Source organism: Pseudophryne corroboree, chromosome 2 (assembly GCF_028390025.1).
Source record: "Pseudophryne corroboree isolate aPseCor3 chromosome 2, aPseCor3.hap2, whole genome shotgun sequence".
Taxonomy (NCBI): Eukaryota; Metazoa; Chordata; class Amphibia; order Anura; family Myobatrachidae; genus Pseudophryne; species Pseudophryne corroboree.
In genome coordinates this window covers 77,595,777-77,615,910 of record NC_086445.1, presented here as the reverse complement: position 1 = coordinate 77,615,910, position 20,134 = coordinate 77,595,777, and the positions used below count along the sequence as shown (strand labels likewise).

Here is a 20,134-nt window from a genome sequence, read left to right as displayed (position 1 = left end):
CGGCACCTATAGAGGTGCCTCAGTGCAGCAGGGACGTGCTTTCAGCCCATGAAAGCACGCCCCTGTCACAGTGATTGGCAGGGCCGGATTAACAATGGGGCAGGTGCAGGGCCGGATTACCGCAGCAGCCATCAGTGGACTTGCCTGCTGGGACGACGAGTGACTCTGGCTGTCCTGTCCTGTGACCCCACTGCCTGGCAGCTGCCTCGTTCGGTGCTTGCTGCTGAATGGTAGGAGGATGGGGTGGGTGTTTCTCAAAGGGGCGTGGCCACGGGTCCGTGATTAGGCCACGCCCCGACTTCTCCTGGTCATTTGTATGTGTCCCTGCCTACTCCTGCTGTGTCCGGAAGGCTTAGTGACTGACTGGGGGAAACGGGGGAGAGTGGAAGGGCAGAGGAGAACAGGTATGTGTGTTGCTAAGTACAGGCTGGGTGTGTGTGGGTAGGGACTGGGGTGAACAGGGTGTGTGGCTGGAGGGGACAGGGTGTGTGTCAGTGTATATTGGGACTGGGGAAACTGGCTGTGTATATGTGTAGGGCATTGAGGGGGGGGGCTGGTGTGTGTGGTGATATGGGCATGTTGCTGGGGTGGGTTGCTCACTTGGAAGCTATGCTCAGGCGGGTGATCTTCACGTCTGTGGATGCTCGGTCCTTGTGCATTCGGCTGCACTATGTGCACTGAGAGGGGCTTTGTTGGCTGTGGGGGAGGGATGCGGGGAGGGTCGCTGCTCGTCCGGCTCAGGAGATCCCGCCAGTGGCGGTTCTATGTGCGGGTGGGCGTCCCAGTCACCTCACCAGCGCCATCAGCACCCATCTGCTACCCGCATCACAATGCTTCCTGCTGCCGGCCGGCCGCCCCCAGTCCTGGCCACTTCCTCCTGACGGCCACCCCACCGTCCTCTTTTGGCCGATTCCTGCTGCCAGCCGCCCCCTGGCCACTTACCACTGCCGGTCGCCTAATGCCATTACTCACTCATGCTCAGCTTCAAGCTGGGTGGAAGTATGAGAACATAGAGCCAAGGGACCACAGGTGCCGGATGTGAGTGACGGCTAGCTGGTGCAGTGTGTTTAATGGGCTACCTGGTGCAATGTGTATAATGGGCTACCTGGTGCAATGTGTATAATGGGCTACCTGGCGTAATGTGCATAATGGGCTACCTGGCGCAATGTGTATAATGGGCTACCTGGCGCAATGTGTATAAGGAGCTACCTGGCGCAATGTGTATAAGGGGCTACTGGGTGCAATGTGAATAGTGGGAAACCTGGTGAATTGTGTATAAGGGGCTACCTGTGTATAATAGGCTCTACCTCATGCAGTGTGTATAATGGGCTACCTGATGCAATGTGTATAAGAGCTACCTAGTGCAATGTGCCCCTGAGGCAACTAGGTTGTGGGGAGCGCCACCAGCAAATTTGATCCTGCGCTTTAGCTTACCTGCTACAGAAAGCAGACACTAGGGGGTATATTTACTAAAGGTTCTAAAAATGAAAAGTGGTGATGTTGCCCATAGCAACTAATCAGATTCTGTCTGTCATTTTCTAGGATGCAATAGAGAAACGATAGAGAGAACTTGATTTTTGTTGCTGTGGGTAACATCACCACTTTTCATTTTTAGAACCTTTAGTAAATTTACACCTAGGACCCAGAGCGGCTTTGACTCAGGCAAGGAACAATGTGTGGCGGGCCCTGCGTGACACAACCCCTAGTCACAACCCTCGCTGTTGCTGGTCACATCCCCTGCGACGGTACACAATAGGCCCTTCATAGATTTCAGCTCCAGGCCCATGTGGTCCTTAATCTGGCACTGGTGATTATGCAGCAGCAGCACTGACAGTGACCTGCATGCGGCTGTCACTGTCAGTGCTGCTGTTACAGGGAGAGACGAGAGAGATAGTGCCAGCCAGTGTCTTCTGCAGTCAGTGTCAGTGCATGTAAGTGTTTAGTTTACACACACTGTCACACCACTGCTTTATTCTTGTTGTCCACTGTCCAGGTCTTTCAGTAACTTAATAGCGCCACAACCGCGGCGCTGCTAAGTTAATGAAAGCCCTGAACATTGAACAACAATTATACATTAATGTCGTCCCCCCCCACCCCTGCCTTCCCCACTCCAATTCCAACTTGTTTTTTTTTTATTCATTAAAATTCCCTACACAACACATACACAAATACACATTGCGGCGCGGAACCCGGCGTTGGGCTGTAGAGGGCAGCGGCGGCGGGCGGCATGACTTGACTTGTGCGGCGGAGGCGGGCAGCGGGACTTATGCGGCGTTGGGAGTTATGTAGCGGCGGCGGGGCTTGTGCGGTGGAGGTAGGCAGCGGGACTTCTGCGGCGGCGGGACTTCAGCGGCGGCGGGACTTCTGCTGCGGGACTCAGCGGGCATTTTGGCTGCAGGTCTGGATCATGCAGCCATTAGGGCACCATAGTTGAGGGCTTTGCCACTTTCAAAAATGGCGCTGAAGTGCAGAGCCATTTTTGAAATACAAGATGGCCGCCGCAAGCCAATCACGGCTCGCCGCGTCATCACCCCGCCCCCCGGCCTGTGCCTCACCAGCAACTGACCTCACCGCACGCCACTGCCTAGTACCAACATTAAAATGGACCAAATATATAATTTATAATTTATTAAAAGCAAAAAATTGCGCGATATAGACAGAGGTCACCCTTTTACAAATACATATCATACAGTATGTCGAAATGATGAAGAATAAAGGGTGTCTTTTACTCTGTCTTCAACCCTCTGAAGACAGAGTAAAAGACACACTTTATTCTTCATCATTTCGACATACTGTATGATATGTATTTGTAAAAGGGTGACCTCTGTCTATATCGCGCAATTTTTTGCTTTTAATAAATTATAAATTATATATTTGGTCCATTTTAATGTTGGTACTAGGATAAAAGTGATTTAGAGCACCCTCTGATTCATACGTTGGAGATATATATATATATATATATATATATATATATATATATATATATATATATACACACAATACCAGTAGCGTCCGGACACAGCATGGGATTATTACAGAGAGGCAAGATTGTGGACAGTGCGCAAGACAGAAGGTAAAGCGCAACTGTAATTAGGGGACTAGGATCCCGCCCATCGATTGGTGCGGGGGAGTCCCAGGCTTTGGTCGGGGTGAGCCGGAAGAGGCAGGGTCTGGCAGCGCAGGGGAGCCATCCAAGGCAGGGCTGTGCTGAGTGACCAGAGGATCATTGTGGGCACTGCTATCACCCAGTGGTTCGGGGAGTGTGAATGGGAGAAGGATGGGTAGATGGAGATCGGTGCTGATGCTCTGCTCTGGCTGCATGATAGGTGAGCGTGGTCCCTGAGACTTCATCCCCATCATCTGTCAGCAGCAGCACTTAGCTTGCCTGCCACACCATTACTTGACTCCCTTACCTTGCCCTGCCTCCCTCCATCATTCTCTCCCACTGTCTCTGTTCCATCATCCTCACTGTTTTCCCATCATCCTCACTATTTTCCCAGCATACACACTGTCACCCCAGCCTGCCTCCTTCACCAACATTCAATGACTCCCTAACCTTTCCTTGCCTCCCCTCCATCACCCTCTCTGTGTCCCCTGCATATTGCCCAGTATCATCCCTGATTGCCTCTGTCATCCTCTGCATAATTTCCATAGTCCTCTCTGTATCTTCCAATATCTTTGGCCTCCCATTCAAAGACTCCTTTACCCTTCCCTCCATCATCTTCTCTGTATACCCCTCCATTATCATCTCTATCCCTTTCCTCGTAGTCTCTGTAGCCTCCACTATCTCTGGACTCTCCTTTTTCCTCCTCCTCGGAACTTGCTAATCAAACGGGACCTCACTGAGGGGGTCATTCCGAGTGGATTGCTCGTTGCTGATTTTCGAACAGGTCACTACTGCGCATGCGAATGCACCGCAATGCGCAGGCGCATTGGACGGGTACAGACCGGATCGTTGCTGAGCGATGGATTTAACGAAGAATCCATTCGCACAGCCGATCGCAAGGAGATTGACAGGAAGAAGGCGTTTGTGGGTGTCAACTGATCGTTTTCTGGGAGTGTTTGGAAAAACGCAGGCATGTCCAGGTGTTTGCAGGGAGGGTGTCTGACATCAATTCCGGGACCAAAATGACTGAAGTGATCGCAAGGGCTGAGTAAGTCCAGAGCTACTCAGAAACTACATAAAATGTTTTTGCAGAACTCGGCTGCAAAGGCGTTCGCACACTTGCAAAGCAAAAATACACTTCCCTGTGGGCGGCGACTATGCGTTTGGACGGCAGCTAAAAACAGCTAGCGAGCGATCAACTCAGAATGACCCCCTGAGAACGATTACACTTCAACAATGTATAGCTATATACGAGTAGCCCTGTGTGGAAAGATCGTATGGGCCCTACACATTGGCCGATCCACCGCCGAGCTGCCCGACGGCGGATACGGGCGACCCGGCGGCGAGGGGGTGAGTGAAGTTACTTCACTCCCCCCGTCACCCGGCACCATAGAACTGCAGGCAAATATGGACGAGATCGTCCATATTGGCCTGCATGCGCAGCCGACGGGGCACCAGCGATGAACGAGCGCTGGGCCGCGCATCGGTCATCGCTGGAGCCTCCACACTGCACGATATGAACGTTATCTCGTTCATTAATGAACAAGATCGTTCATATCGTGCAGTGATGTTAGCCAGTGTGTAGGGCCTATCAGACTTTACACTATCCAGCATTATATGGACATTAATTAAGACCCTCATGTCACAACTGAGGGCCTGAGCTGACGGAAGGCAGCCTCAGTTGTAGGGGCTGAGATGTACCGGAACCTGGGAGGTTGTATCAGACCCCTGGACATGTAAGTAACATGAAGAGAAACCGCCCGAAGGCGTGACCACGACAACTTGAGTAAAAGTCAATGATATTTATTTATGACAAACTCCATGCATCACAGTAGCAGTAAAAAGTAACATAAAAATCAGCAGAGAAATAATAATACAGTTCCTGGGTACTACAGGGTGGCAGGGGCCACAGGGCTCTGGTGGTATGAGACAGTTCTTATTATCTGCAAGTTGGAAAGTCCTTACCAGGCTCAACTGTAGCAATGAGGAAAGCCCAGGGTCGTACCAGCTGGTGTTCCAGGGAAAGCTGGACTGCTGTAGATAAAATGCTGCTGTGGGTACTGGTTAGAACCAGACAGGTGTTGGCACGGAGTGGATACTGGCTGGAACCAGTTAAATAATAAATAAAGCTTGAGAGCGATGCAGTGTAGATGAAATGTAGGATTTGAGAGCGGAGAAATAATAATACCGGTGGAGAGTGGTAAACTGCAGAAAGGACACCGGCACTTTAAGAGAAGCTGTACACTGCTGGAAGCTGAGCTGGAAGCAGGTGATGTTGTAGCTGGAAACAGGTGAGTCCAGAATGGATCGGAGAGTCAGGCTACACCGCAGATGGAATGCTGGTGCGGGTCTCTATAGCAGAAGTCTGGAGACAGGAGCTGGAACCTGAAAGACATTCACAGAAGAGAGACAAACTGGAACTAGGTTTGACAACCAAAGCACTGACGCCTTCCTTGCTCAGGCACAACCTATTTATACCTGCAGCAAGGAAGGCATTGGCTAGGCAATTATGCAAATTAATAATACTGACAACGGATTGGTAGGAATGATCATCTGACAGAATCCAAGATGGCTGCGCCCATGCAGACACTTGGAGGGAAGTTTGGATTGTAATCCATGTGGTCTGGAAAACAGTAATGGCGGCGCCGGCCACCGGAGACAGGAGACGCCAGGCTGACAGATGCACATCCGACCACGCGGACACAGCGGAGGCCGCGGCTGACGTAATCGCCACTCTGAATGCAGAAGCTCAGGGACGGCGGCGGAGGCCGCGGGAGACGCCATGCCAGATGTATAAGGCGTTACTGTGACTGCGTCCAGAGAGACAGGAGAGGATGCGGGAATGTGCACATCAGGATAACAGATGGGATCCGGTCCTGGAGCGCTGAGCCAGCCTTAGGAGGCATCTGATAGGTAAGAAATGGCGTCCAGATACCCGGATCGTGACAGCACCCCCCCCCCTTTAGGAGTGGCCCCAGGACACTTCTTTGGCTTTTGAGGAAACTTGGAATGGAATCTCCGGACCAAGGCAGGAGCATGGACATCAGAAGCATTGGTCCATGAACGTTCCTCAGGGCCATAACCCTTCCAGTCAATAAGATACTGAAGTTGACCGTAACGGTGACGTGAGTCTAGGATCTTGGCTACTTCATACTCAACGCCTCGTTGAGTTTGGACTTTCGGAGTTGGAGGAAGTGAGGAATGAAACCGATTCAAGATTAGCGGTTTCAACAGGGAAACATGGAATGTCCTGGGTATCTTTAAGAAGGGAGGCAACTGGAGTCTGTAAGCAACAGGATTGATGACTTGATCAATTTTAAAAGGACCGATGTAGCGAGGTGCAAACTTCATACTGGGAACTCTTAACCTCAAATTCTTTGTGGATAACCATACCCGATCACCCACCTTGAGAGCAGGAACTGCTCGACGCTTCTTATCCGCAAACTTCTTGTACCTGAACGATGCCTTGAGCAGAGCTGATCGTACGCTCTTCCAGATATTGGCAAACTGATGCAAGGTGATATCCACTGCGGGAACAGAAGTTGCTGGAAGCGGTTGGAACTCAGGGACTTTAGGGTGGAATCCAAAGTTGGTGAAGAATGGTGTTGAAGAAGATGAAGAATGATACTGGTTGTTATGACAGAACTCGGCCCAGGGAAGTAATTGAACCCAGTCATCTTGAGAGGAGGACACATAGATGCGGAGGAAGGACTCCAAGTCCTGATTCACCCTCTCAGTTTGACCATTGGTCTGAGGATGGTAAGCCGTGGAAAACTTTAGCTTGACTTGGAGGGCTTGACATAAACTTCGCCAGAATTTGGCTGTGAATTGAACTCCTCGATCTGAGATAATTTCTTCTGGAAGACCGTGGAGTCGAAAGATCTCTTGTATGAATACTTGAGCCAACTTGGAAGCTGACGGCAGACCGGTGAGAGGAATGAAGTGTGCCATCTTGGTGAACCGGTCAACTACCACCCAGATGGTATTAAACTTGTTGCACATGGGCAAATCTGTAATAAAATCCATCGACAAATGGGTCCATGGTCGACGGGGAACAGATAGTGGAACCAGTTGCCCCGCAGGCGACTGGCGGGATACTTTATGTTGAGCACACTTTGGGCAAGATGCAATAAACTCCAAAACGTCCTTTTTCAGAGTTGGCCACCAATAGGACCTAGAGATAAACTCCAGGGTTTTTTGGATACCTGTATGTCCGGCAAAGCGGGAAGCATGGGCCCAATGCATGAGCTTCTTCCTTAGTGTCGGCTTCACAAAACTTTTCCCTGATGGGGGCGTAGAGTCCATCCCTACCGTGGAGAATGCCAACGGACTTATAATAGGATGCTTGTCTGAAGACTCTGACTCATTTTCTTGCTCCCATGAGCGGGAAAGGGCATCGGCCTTGCGATTCTGAGAGCCCGGACAGAACTGGAGTTTAAAGTCGAACCTGGAAAAGAAAAGTGCCCATCTGGCCTGACGAGGGTTGAGACATTGTGCGTCTTTCAGATATAGAAGGTTCTTGTGGTCTGTAAGGATGGTGATTGAATGAGAAGCTCCCTCCAACAGATATCTCCACTCCTCTAGAGCGAGCTTGATGGCTAGCAACTCCTGGTCGCCAATGGCATAGTTGCGCTCCGCTGGGGAGAACTTCCGTGAGAAGAAACTGCAAGGATGTAAATGGCCATCTTTAGCCCTCTGAGATAACACCGCTCCTACTCCAACGGAGGAGGCATCCACCTCTAGGATGAAAGGAGAGTCGATGTCAGGCTGTTTCAGGACAGGCGCAGAGATGAACCTCTGTTTTAAAAGATGAAAAGCTTGCATGGCTTCTTCAGACCACTTGGACGGGTTAGCACCCTTCTTGGTGAAAGCAGTAATAGGCGCCACAATGGTGGAAAAGTCTCGTATAAACTTTCGGTAATAATTGGCGAACCCTAAGAACCTCTGGACCCCTTTGAGGGTTAAGGGTACCGGCCAATTCTGGATTGCTTGTAGTTTCTCAGGATCCATCTCTAGTCTGGAACCGGACACAATGTACCCTAGAAACGGAATGGACTTGACTTCAAAGACGCATTTCTCTAATTTGCAATAGAGATGATTGACACGGAGATGGGACAGAACCTCCTTTACCCAAAAACGATGTTCCTCTAACTTGTTGGCAAAAATGAGGATATCATCTAGATAGACCACGACATGACGGTATAGAATGTCTCTGAAGATCTCATTGACGAAATGCTGGAAGACAGCTGGAGCATTGCTCAATCCGAAGGGCATGACGAGGTACTCATAATGTCCGTCACGGGTGTTAAATGCGGTCTTCCACTCGTCACCCTCACGGATCCAGATGAGATTGTATGCACCTCTCAAGTCCAGCTTTGTAAAGATGGTAGCTCCGCTAACTCTGTCAAAGAGCTCAGTAATCAGGGGTAAAGGATAGCGGTTCTTGATGGTAATGTCGTTCAAACCTCTGTAGTCGATGCACGGCCGCAGACCACCATCTTTCTTTTTTACAAAAAAGAAGCCTGCGCCGGCTGGAGAAGAAGAAGGTCGAATGAACCCCTTTGCTAGGTTCTCTTTAATGTATTCCTCCATAGAATGCGTCTCGGGCAGAGACAACGGATAAGTTCGGCCTCGAGGTGGAACCTTCCCTGGAACGAGATCAATCGGGCAGTCCCATTCTCTATGAGGAGGAAGGATATCAGCAGAAGCTTTACTGAACACATCCGTGAAATCTTGATATGGAGGAGGTGGAACATCAGACGACCTGGGGGAGGAAGAACAGACAGGCAACACTTTAAACAAACATGTCTCAGCACAGGAGGGACCCCATGCCAGGATTTGCGTAGTCGTCCAATCAATTGTAGGATTGTGAAGACGGAGCCATGGAAGGCCCAGGACCACAGGATGTGTGGCTCTTGGAATCACTAAAAGTGAAATAAGTTCGGAATGAAGAACTCCCACTCTCAGACGAACTGGTAGAGTCCTTAGAGCAATAACTGTATCAAAAATTTTACTGCCATCCACGGCAGTTAAGGAAAAGGAGGAAGGAAGTCTCTCGGTGGGTAGGGACCACCGTTTAACATAGGCTTCGGTAATAAAGTTTCCAGCTGCTCCGGAATCCAGGAGGGCAATGACGTTCTGATAACGTTGAGCAACTTGAAGCGAGACTGGGAGATTACAATCTTGAGGAGATGGAGAGGAGATCATTACTCCTAGCCGGACCTCTCCTTGGCGAACTAGGATTTGAAGTTTCCCGGACGTTTGGGACAGGCATGAATAGTGTGAGACGGGGCTGCACAATACAGACAGAGAGACTCAGAGAGACGTCTTCGGCGCTCAGCAGGAGTTAAACGGGAACGGCCAATTTGCATGGGTTCATCTTTAGTTGGTGACAGTTGGCGAGGAGGAGGAGCAGAAGATTTTGGAGCAGATGATCTTCCACGCTCAGTTGCTCTCTCTCTGAAACGTAAGTCAACTTTTGTACAAAGTGAGATTAGCTCATCTAACTTGGAGGGTAAGTCTCTGGTAGCTAACTCATCTTTAATACGCTCGGATAAACCATGGCAGAATGCAGCATATAGGGCCTCGTCGTTCCATGCCAGTTCAGATGCCAGGATCTGGAACTGTATAAGATATTGTCCTACAGTATGTGATCCCTGGCGTAAACGGAGAATCTCAGACGAAGCTGAAGTTACCCGGCCTGGCTCGTCGAAGATGCGCCTGAATGTTGACACGAATGCAGTGTAAGAAGATAGCAGGGTGTCGGACCTCTCCCATAACGGTGATGCCCAATCAAGGGCTGAGCCACTGAGAAGAGAGATAATGTAGGCAATTTTTGTACGGTCACTGGGAAAATTGCCAGGTTGTAGCTCAAACTGAATCTCACACTGGTTGAGAAATCCCCTGCAGAATCTTGGAGATCCGTCAAATTTTGCTGGCGTTGGAAGATGAAGACGTGGAGCAGAAATGGGTAAGGTGGGTGGGGTTATAGCTGGAGTCACTGTGGTTGACGCACCGGACGCGTCTGATCCACGGAGAGTTGTCTGAATCCCATCCAGCCGAGTAGAGAAATCCTGGAGACAGCGGATGATGTGGCCCTGTGCAGCCTCCTGATGTTCAAGTCGGGCTGCCAGTTCTTGCATCGGCCTAGCCGCTTGATCCTGGTCTCCGGCTGGATTCATTTGGTCAGTGCTTACTGTTACAACTGAGGGCCTGAGCTGACGGAAGGCAGCCTCAGTTGTAGGGGCTGAGATGTACCGGAACCTGGGAGGTTGTATCAGACCCCTGGACATGTAAGTAACATGAAGAGAAACCGCCCGAAGGCGTGACCACGACAACTTGAGTAAAAGTCAATGATATTTATTTATGACAAACTCCATGCATCACAGTAGCAGTAAAAAGTAACATAAAAATCAGCAGAGAAATAATAATACAGTTCCTGGGTACTACAGGGTGGCAGGGGCCACAGGGCTCTGGTGGTATGAGACAGTTCTTATTATCTGCAAGTTGGAAAGTCCTTACCAGGCTCAACTGTAGCAATGAGGAAAGCCCAGGGTCGTACCAGCTGGTGTTCCAGGGAAAGCTGGACTGCTGTAGATAAAATGCTGCTGTGGGTACTGGTTAGAACCAGACAGGTGTTGGCACGGAGTGGATACTGGCTGGAACCAGTTAAATAATAAATAAAGCTTGAGAGCGATGCAATGTAGATGAAATGTAGGATTTGAGAGCGGAGAAATAATAATACCGGTGGAGAGTGGTAAATTGCAGAAAGGACACCGGCCCTTTAAGAGAAGCTGTACACTGCTGGAAGCTGAGCTGGAAGCAGGTGATGTTGTAGCTGGAAACAGGTGAGTCCAGAATGGATCGGAGAGTCAGGCTACACCGCAGATGGAATGCTGGTGCGGGTCTCTATAGCAGAAGTCTGGAGACAGGAGCTGGAACCTGAAAGACATTCACAGAAGAGAGACAAACTGGAACTAGGTTTGACAACCAAAGCACTGACGCCTTCCTTGCTCAGGCACAACCTATTTATACCTGCAGCAAGGAAGGCATTGGCTAGGCAATTATGCAAATTAATAATACTGACAACGGATTGGTAGGAATGATCATCTGACAGAATCCAAGATGGCTGCGCCCATGCAGACACTTGGAGGGAAGTTTGGATTGTAATCCATGTGGTCTGGAAAACAGTAATGGCGGCGCCGGCCACCGGAGACAGGAGACGCCAGGCTGACAGATGCACATCCGACCACGCGGACACAGCGGAGGCCGCGGCTGACGTAATCGCCACTCTGAATGCAGAAGCTCAGGGACGGCGGCGGAGGCCGCGGGAGACGCCATGCCAGATGTATAAGACGTTACTGTGACTGCGTCCAGAGAGACAGGAGAGGATGCGGGAATGTGCACATCAGGATAACAGATGGGATCCGGTCCTGGAGCGCTGAGCCAGCCTTAGGAGGCATCTGATAGGTAAGAAATGGCGTCCAGATACCCGGATCGTGACACCTCAGTTTTACTGCCTTCAGATGGAGAATATCATTCCTAACACCATTGCTCACAAGTTTACCTAAACATACATATATACACTGTTCAAAAATATAAAGGGAACACTAAAATAACTCATCCTAGATCTGAATAAATGAAATATTCTTATTAAATACTTTGTTCTTTACATAGTTGAATGTGCTGACAACAAAATTACACGAAAATTATCAATGGAAATCAAATTTATTAACCCATGGAGGTCTGGATTTGGAGTAACACTCAAAATTAAAGTGGAAAAACACACTACAGGCTGATCCAACTTTGATGTAATGTCCTTAAAACAAGTCAAAATGAGGCTCAGTAGTGTGTGTGGCCTCCACGTGCCTGTATGACCTCCCTACAATGCCTAGGGATGCTCCTGATGAGGTGGTGGATGGTCTCCTGAGGGATCTCCTCCCAGACCTGGACTAAAGCATCCGCCAAATCCTGGACAGTCTGTGGTGTAACGTGGCGTTGGTGGATGGTGCGGGACATGATGTCCCAGATGTGCTCAATTGGATTCAGGTCTGGGGAATGGGCGGGCAAGTCCATAGCATCAATGCCTTCGTCTTGCAGGAACTGCTAACACACTCCAGCCACATGAGGTCTAGCATTGTCTTGCATTAGGAGGAACTCAGGGCCAACCGCACCAGCATATGGTCTCACAAGGGGTCTGAGGATCTCATCTCGGTACCTAATGGCAGTTAGGCTACCTCTGGCGAGCACATGGAGGGCTGTGCGGCCCCCCAAAGAAATGCTACCCCACACCATTACTGACCCACTGCCAAACCGGTCATGCTGGAGGATGTTGCAGGCAGCAGAACGTTCTCCTTGGCGTCTCCAGACTCTGTCACGTCTGTCACATATGCTCAGTGAGAACCTGCTTTCATCTGTGAAGAGCACAGGGCGCCAGTGGCGAATTTGCCAATCTTGGTGTTCTCTGGCAAATGCCAAACGTCCTGCACGGTGTTGGGTTGTAAGCACAACCCCCACCTGTGGACGTCGGGCCCTCATACTACCCTCATGGAGTCTATTTCTGATCGTTTGAGTAGACACATGCGCATTTGTGGCTTGCTGGAGGTCTTTTGCAGGGCTCTGGCAGTGCTCCTCCTGTTCCTCCTTGCACAAAGGCGAAGGTCCTGCTGCTGGGTTGTTGCCCTCCTACGGCCTCCTCCACGTCTCCTGATGTACTGGCCTGTCTCCTGGTAGCGCCTCCGTGCTCTGGACACTACGTTGACAGACACAGCAAACCTTCTTGCCACAGCTCACATTGATGTGCCATCCTGGATGAGCTGCACTACCTTAGCCACTTGTGTGGGTTGTAGACTCCGTCTCATGCTACCACTAGAGTGAAAGCACCGCCAGCTTTCATAAGTGACCAAAACATCAGCCAGAAAGCATAGGAGCTGAGAAGTGGTCTGTGGTCACCACCTGCAGAACAACTCCTTTATTGGGGGTGTCTTGCTAATTGCCTATAATTTCCACCTGTTGTCTATTCCATTTCCACAACAGCATGTGAAATTGATTGTCAATCAGTGTTGCTTCCTAAGTGGATGGTTTGATTTCACAGAAGTGTGATTGACGTGGAGTTACATTGTGTTGTTTAAGTGTTTCCTTTATTTTTTTGAGCAGTGTGTGTGTATATATATATATATATATATATATATAACATTTTAAAATATCTTGTTTACTTGGTGCTATAGTATGTTTTTAATGTTTTATATAGATAAATTAGTTTATGGTTTAATACAACTTTGATGGCATGAACACTTGAGATGCATATTTTATTGATTTGTATGGTTAAAACATTCACAGATTGTTTTGCTTGCATCTTGTATTTTTTGGGTATGGTCTATCTCTTTTGAATAGGCAGCAGCAGTGTTTAACTTTTTTGACTATGGGGGTCATTCCGAGTTGATCGCTCGCTGCCGATTTTCACAGCGCAACGATCAGGTAAAAAAAAGGCAAAACTGCGCATTCGTATGCGCCGCAATGCGCACGTGCGACGTACAGGTAGAAAGAGCATCGCTGTTGTGCACTGGATCTAGCGAAGATTCCATTCGCACAGCCGATCGCAAGGAGATTGACAGGAAGAGGGCGTTTGTGGGTGTCAACTGACCGCTTTCTGGGAGTGTTTGGAAAAGCGCAGGCGTGTCCAGGCGTTTGCAGGGCGGGTGTCTGACGTCTATTCCTGGGAATCTCTGTCGCTGGATTCATCGCACAGGACTACAGGGCTGGCCTTGTTCTGCACAAAATGTTTTTGTACCGCTCGGCTGCACAGGTGTTCGCACACTTGCAAAGTGAAAATACACTCCCCTGTGGGCGGCCACTATGCGTTTGCACGGCTGCTAAAAGTAGCTAGCGAGCGATCAACTCGGAATGAGGGCCTATGTGTAGCCGACGGTACAAAAAAGTTTTGTGCAGTTTCTGAGTTTCCCAGAACTCCCTTTACATGTTGTCTCTGTAGCCTCCACTATCACTGGACTCTCCTTTTTCCTCCTCCTCGGAGCTTGCTAGTCAAATGGGACCTCACTGAGGGGGTCATTCCGAGTTGATCGTTCGCTGCCGATTTTCGCACAGGTCACTACTGCGCATGCATATGCACCGCAATGCGCAGGCGCGTCATACAGGTACAAAGCGGATCGTTGCTGTGAGATGGCTTTTACAAAGAATCCATTCGCACAGCCGATCGCAAGGAGATTGACAGGAAGAAGGCGTTTGTTGGTGGCAATTGACCATTTTCTGGGAATGGTTGGAAAAACGCAGGCGTGTCCAAGCGTTTGCAGGGCGGTTGTTTGACGTCAATTCCGGTCCCGGACAGGCTGAAGTGATCGCAGTGGCTGAGTGAGTCCAGGGCAACTCAGAAACTGCATAAAGTTTTTTAGTAGCGCTCGTCTGCACAAGCATTCGCACACTTGCACAGCTACAATACTTTCCCCCTATGGGCGGCGACTATCTGTTTGCAGCAGTGCAGAAAAACCCTAGCGAGCGATCAGGTCTGAATTAGGCCCAGAGTCCCAAATAGATATATATATATATATATATATATATATACACACACACACACACACACACACACACACACACACTGTATATGTATATACTGTATTTGTATTACGGTTTTAATGTTAGACCTCAGGGCCCCCCTGTCTTAAGTACCCCGGATCCGGATCCCCCGAAGTCTTAATCCAGTTCTGGCCTTTATTGGGTGTCACACTGGTGGTGAGGGGTTAATTTGGGGTGAGATGGAGCTCAGAGCCCCTGGCTGACCTGCCCTCGTGTCACTGTACAATAAGTCTAGCGCATAATAAGGGGGATATGTGGTATTGGGGTTACTTAGTGTCCTTTCAATGTTAGTTAAATTGTGCTCCATTATTTATCCAACAGGGTATTTTTTTTTAAATTCTGACAATCTGCCAGTTTAAAAATAAAAGTAAAATTTTTGCAGTGTGCAGCCATGACACTTCTAGTATACGTAGTCATTATTTATTGCAACATTGTTGTTGTGTTGGACCAGGGGAATACAGGATATAACTACATAGGAATCAATAATTGGTTGGATTCTGTGTTCTGTGGTTAGATACAGTGTCCCTGGGTGCTGCTCGTACTACGGCATAGCCGTGTGTTTGTGCCACTGCACTGTTGCATAGTTTAGCAAGCCAACCTTTCGCCAATATACTGTAGATCAGTGGATCTCAAACTCAGTTCCCCCAAACAGGTAATGTTTTTAGAGGGTAAACTACCCCTAGCAAGGCAGGGGCACCAACAGCTCAGTCGGGTCACGTTACTGGGAGGGGGCGTGGCCAACAGGGGAGGCATGTCAAGACTCTCATAGGCAATGGTGGAGGGGGAGGCAGCTGTGGGGGGCATGTGTGATCGCCCCCACCACCGCACATCACTTAGGGAAAGAGAGGACTGATTGCTTCTGCAACTGCCTCTCTCCCCAGCCCAGCACACACTGGGTGGTATTCAATTCTTTTCACCCCCTTCCACAACCGTTCTGTTTCTGCTGACTGGCGTGGCATAATAATTTCAGCGTGATATCCCCTGGGTAGCGAGTGCTCCCAACCCTTTATGTAGCTAAACCCGATTACTATGGGCGCGATATGTGCAATAACGGGGATCACTTTAGAAAGCAGATTGGGCGTGATATATCATTTGAATACCGCCACAGAGTGCATCTGGCTGCAACGGGGAAGGGGAGGGGGCAGTGGGACCCAGACTCCTGCTGGGCCCCTCCAGCAGGCCAATGTAAAGAGTACCCGCCCCCTTGACGCCAGGGGTCAGTTTTGACTAAGATGACCCATAAATTGTGTGCCCTAGAATAACAAGGCATCAACATTGTACTTGTAAGATCTAAATCTTTATCTGTTTTGAAATGCGATTTATCTCCTGGGAAAGGGTGTTATAAGGATTTGTCCATGGGAATTTATGACCACTAGATCTCTGCTCCTTTTTGTGCAATAAATGTAATAGTGCTAAGACTTTTATTTTTGGTATCCGGTCTATAGATCTACACTATAAAGGTCTACAGTCAATAGGGTGACCACTAATGGTCGACATGCATTACGTTGATTTATGACATGATCAAAAAGTTGACATGTAAAAGCTAGACAGTTCAAAAGGTCGACAAGTTCAAAAGGTCGATATGACAATGGTCGGACACAATTTTTTTTAAAAAATTCAACCTTTTCATACTATTGGGAATAGTAGCCTTACCCGAAGCTGCAAGGAGACACAATACATTAATGGGGCTTGTTTGTGACAGAAAAATGACAAAACACCCCAAAAATATTTTTTTTTAAATGGTGTCAACATTTTTTATGTTGACCATTTCCATGACAACCTTTCAACCTATTGACTGTAGACCTTTTTAGTGTAGATCTAATGAGCCACACCCCTTATTTTTAGTCTCTAACAAATTTCTCAAATCATAACAAGTATCAATCTGTGACTATGGTAAAACCATATTTCAGACTTTTTGGGTGATAACTTTGGTAATGCAACAAAGTGTTGTGGTGAGTTTCCTTTGTGACTACAGTGGTACTAATACCTGTTTCACCAAAGCAAATAGTAACACCAAGGAAATTTATCTTTTGTTTATCTATATTGAAGGTGAATTTAACTGTGCAGAAAGTATTGTTTTGAGTATCCAAAAGTAATTGGAACTCCTCCTGGGTACCAGTCCAAATAAATAGAAGGTCATCTGATAAGTAGAAGGTCATCTGTAAATCTTGTATAAAACTGCTATTTGAGGATCCCCAAAAAAACAGTTCCTGCTCAATGTCTAATATAAATATTTGCATATGTGGGGTCCACTCAGGAACCCATGGCACAACCTGTGACTTGAAGATAGAAGCAACCATCAAATATGATAAAATATTTTGTCAAAATTAATTGTAACAGCTGTAATATGATATTAACATGTCATACATCATAATTATTTTCTTCACTGATTCTAACCCCTCTGAATGGGGGATAATAACAGATAAAGGCTAGTGACATCCGCTGTCACAAGCCATGCATGCTTTGGAGTAATACCAAGATCATTTTGTTTAACAGCATCACAGAATCCAATAGATAATTATGATGCTCTTAGATTATAGGCTATAAAATGGAATCCGAAAAGATAGCTGTGGGCTGAAACAGAGAACATCTAGAGCAGACTATAGGTCATCACAGGGGGTGGATTTAACCCTTTATGAAATTTTGGTAGGGTGTACATTATTGGAGTAATGGGAATTTCCAATAGAAGAATAACAAATAGCTTCATCAATGATGGATACATCTTTTACTAGCATTAAACTTTCTCTCAGTTCCTTCCTAAAGATAGGGGCTGGATCGCCTCTCAATGTTATATAAATCGTAGTATTAGCAAGCTGGCAGAGAATTTTATCCTTATATGTTTGCATAAATAATAAAGAAATTGCTGCATCCTAAGAATTTTTCTTTCTAATTTTGAGGCTATTCTGTGCCTAACTTGATTGCAGATGAAGAGACAGATTGGATTGGGAAGTTCAATAAACATTTATAAACATGATATGATTAGATTTAAAATTGAGAAATTTCAGGAAGTGGAGATGGACTACGAAAATCATCAGCTGTACCAGTGGCTTACAGGTAATAAAATGACATATTTTCAGAAATATAAGTATCCCAAATCAGTGGTGGATACTGAATCATCATAGAACTATAATAGTATGGGAAGTGAGACTGATACTTCTAAGTCTACAACAAATGCTTCTTTAGGGTTATCAACCTGCACAAAAAGTCTTACCAAAACAGGCGACCTAGGTAACAGTTCTAGCACTCAGCTACTACTTCTTATTAATGTAACACTTTCTAACACATGAACTGCCACTTCTTACTATTGTGATGCATTGGGGTGGTTGGGTTGTGCATGCCTGGAGGCTCCTGGTCATGGTAAGTGGGCCCATATTTTTGGGCAAAATTATGGTAAGAACCTCAATTTTACTCAATGTTATATTGCAGAGTTTATTATGACTGTTCTGATTAGCAGTGTTCTTAGTACTTAGGGGGTCAATCCGAGTTGATCGCTCACTACGGATTTTTGCAGCGCAGCGATCATGGCAGATCGGGGCTAATCTGCGCATGTGTATGCACCGCAATGCGCAAGCACATTGTACGAGTAGAGTGGTTTGTTACCCAGCGATGGCTTCTACAACGATTCCGTTCGCACAGCCGGTCGCAAGGAGATTGACAGGAAGAGGGCGTTTGTGGGTGTCAACTGACCGTTTTCTGGGAGTGTTTGGCAAAACGCAGGCGTGTCCAGGCATTTGCAGGGCGGGTGTCTGACGTCAATTCCAGAAACAAAAAGACTGAAGTGATCGCAAGGACTGAGTAAGTCCAGACCTACTCTGAAACTGCATAAAATGTTTTTGCAGAGCTCCGCTGCAAAGACGTTTGCACACTTGCAAAGCGAAAATACACTCCCCCGTGGGCGGCGACTATGTGTTTGCACGGCTGCTAAAAGTAGCAAGCGAGCGATCAACTCGGAATGAGGGCCTTAGAGTGTGGACCTGCATTTTCTCATTTTTTTGTGTGTGGCCCTGCAAGTATCTGCATAGTAGCACCTCTTATGTTTAGAATTAGGGTGTGCAGTCCGACCCCCATACCACCCCCACTCCATACATTCCTATTTTACACCATGATACCCTACCCTATGATAGAGTCTACGGGGACGATGATAAAGCTGTGATCTTCAACAATAGGTAATGCCACGTCTTGCTTATAGCTGGCAGTGGGAACCAGTAAAGCCTCTGCGACTTTGCTGGATCCTGGCTAAGTTAAATAACTATACCATGCATCTGCAATTCACATTGACTCTTTGCCAACAGCATTTGGCAACCAAAAAAAGACGCCACTGATGAGTGAGACACCGCTGCACCTCGCTGAACTGGTGAGTATTGATAAATACCGATTGTACCTGAGTGTGTCTCTCAGCAATATAAAACAAAAGGCACAGCCGTTTTTTTTTTAAGTTATTGATAAACATCCGTCTAATATCTCCTGTAATAAATAGTTTTTAGTTTTAGGTCACTTTATGGCTTCTTCTGTGTTGTATCATTACAGAGAATCTCACACACACTTGTCAGTTGTGGATGTCTAATTCTCTAATATTACTTTGCACATGGTTGGGGGATTTCCAGGTTGGAAAGTGTGCGACTAAGTATAATGTAACGTATGAGATCAGGCGTTACTCTAACAGGAGGAAGAGAGAGAGGTGACAAGACGCTTTCGATGCACAAATCTGAATGTACAGTAGTAAATCATTTCCTCATTCCATGTTATTACATTGTCATGTTTTCTTGCATAATCTGTGTTTCCTGATCACTGGTTTATATTAAGGCATCTCTGCTAAGGTTTGCGTGACACTATAGAAAAAGCAGACACTTAGGGGTCTAGTCATTAAAGGGCAAAAATTGTTGTCCTTTCCCTATACTGTATATCAAGCGATTACTGCTACATGGGAAAGATTTGTCAGGTCATGACAGCGATAGTTTCCCATTCAAGATTGTAGCAGATCTGTGAGACTATAGTTGGTTTTATTTCCTCTGCAGTGTATATTTAGGCCCCCATTTATCAAGCCTTGGAGAGTAATAAATAGCATGGTGATAAAGTATCAGCCGATCAGCTCCTAACTTCCATGTTACAGGCTGTGTTTGGAGCTGATTGGCTGGTACTTCATCATTGTACTATTTATCACTTTCCAAGGCTTGATAAATCTGGGCCACTGTTTTTGTCAGTATCACCACTGGCCGGCCTATTCTTCAGATATGTCAATCTGAAACTCGCCACCAGTTACTTATGGTTACTTCAGTACCATAATCAGACACTACAACCAGCAAAGGGAAATTCAGTGATATTACACTAGGTAGCCTTTTGCTTCTACCTACATACGCATTTATTAATATGTCAACGAAACAGGTAACGTGAGCATTACAGGTACACAAGTCCAAAGAGAACACGCTAGATTAAGGTATT

At 47.3% G+C, this 20,134-nt stretch overlaps 1 long non-coding RNA gene across 1 annotated transcript; it reads left to right on the top strand.

Moving 5' to 3' along the window:
* The first annotated feature begins 326 nt into the window (after window positions 1–326).
* LOC135050515 (uncharacterized) lies at window positions 327–19,386 on the top strand. The gene is made up of 4 exons (XR_010241641.1): window positions 327–404; window positions 17,593–17,749; window positions 18,988–19,049; window positions 19,223–19,386. It is a non-coding gene; the product is annotated as an uncharacterized LOC135050515 (long non-coding RNA).
* The last annotated feature ends 748 nt before the right edge of the window (window positions 19,387–20,134 follow it).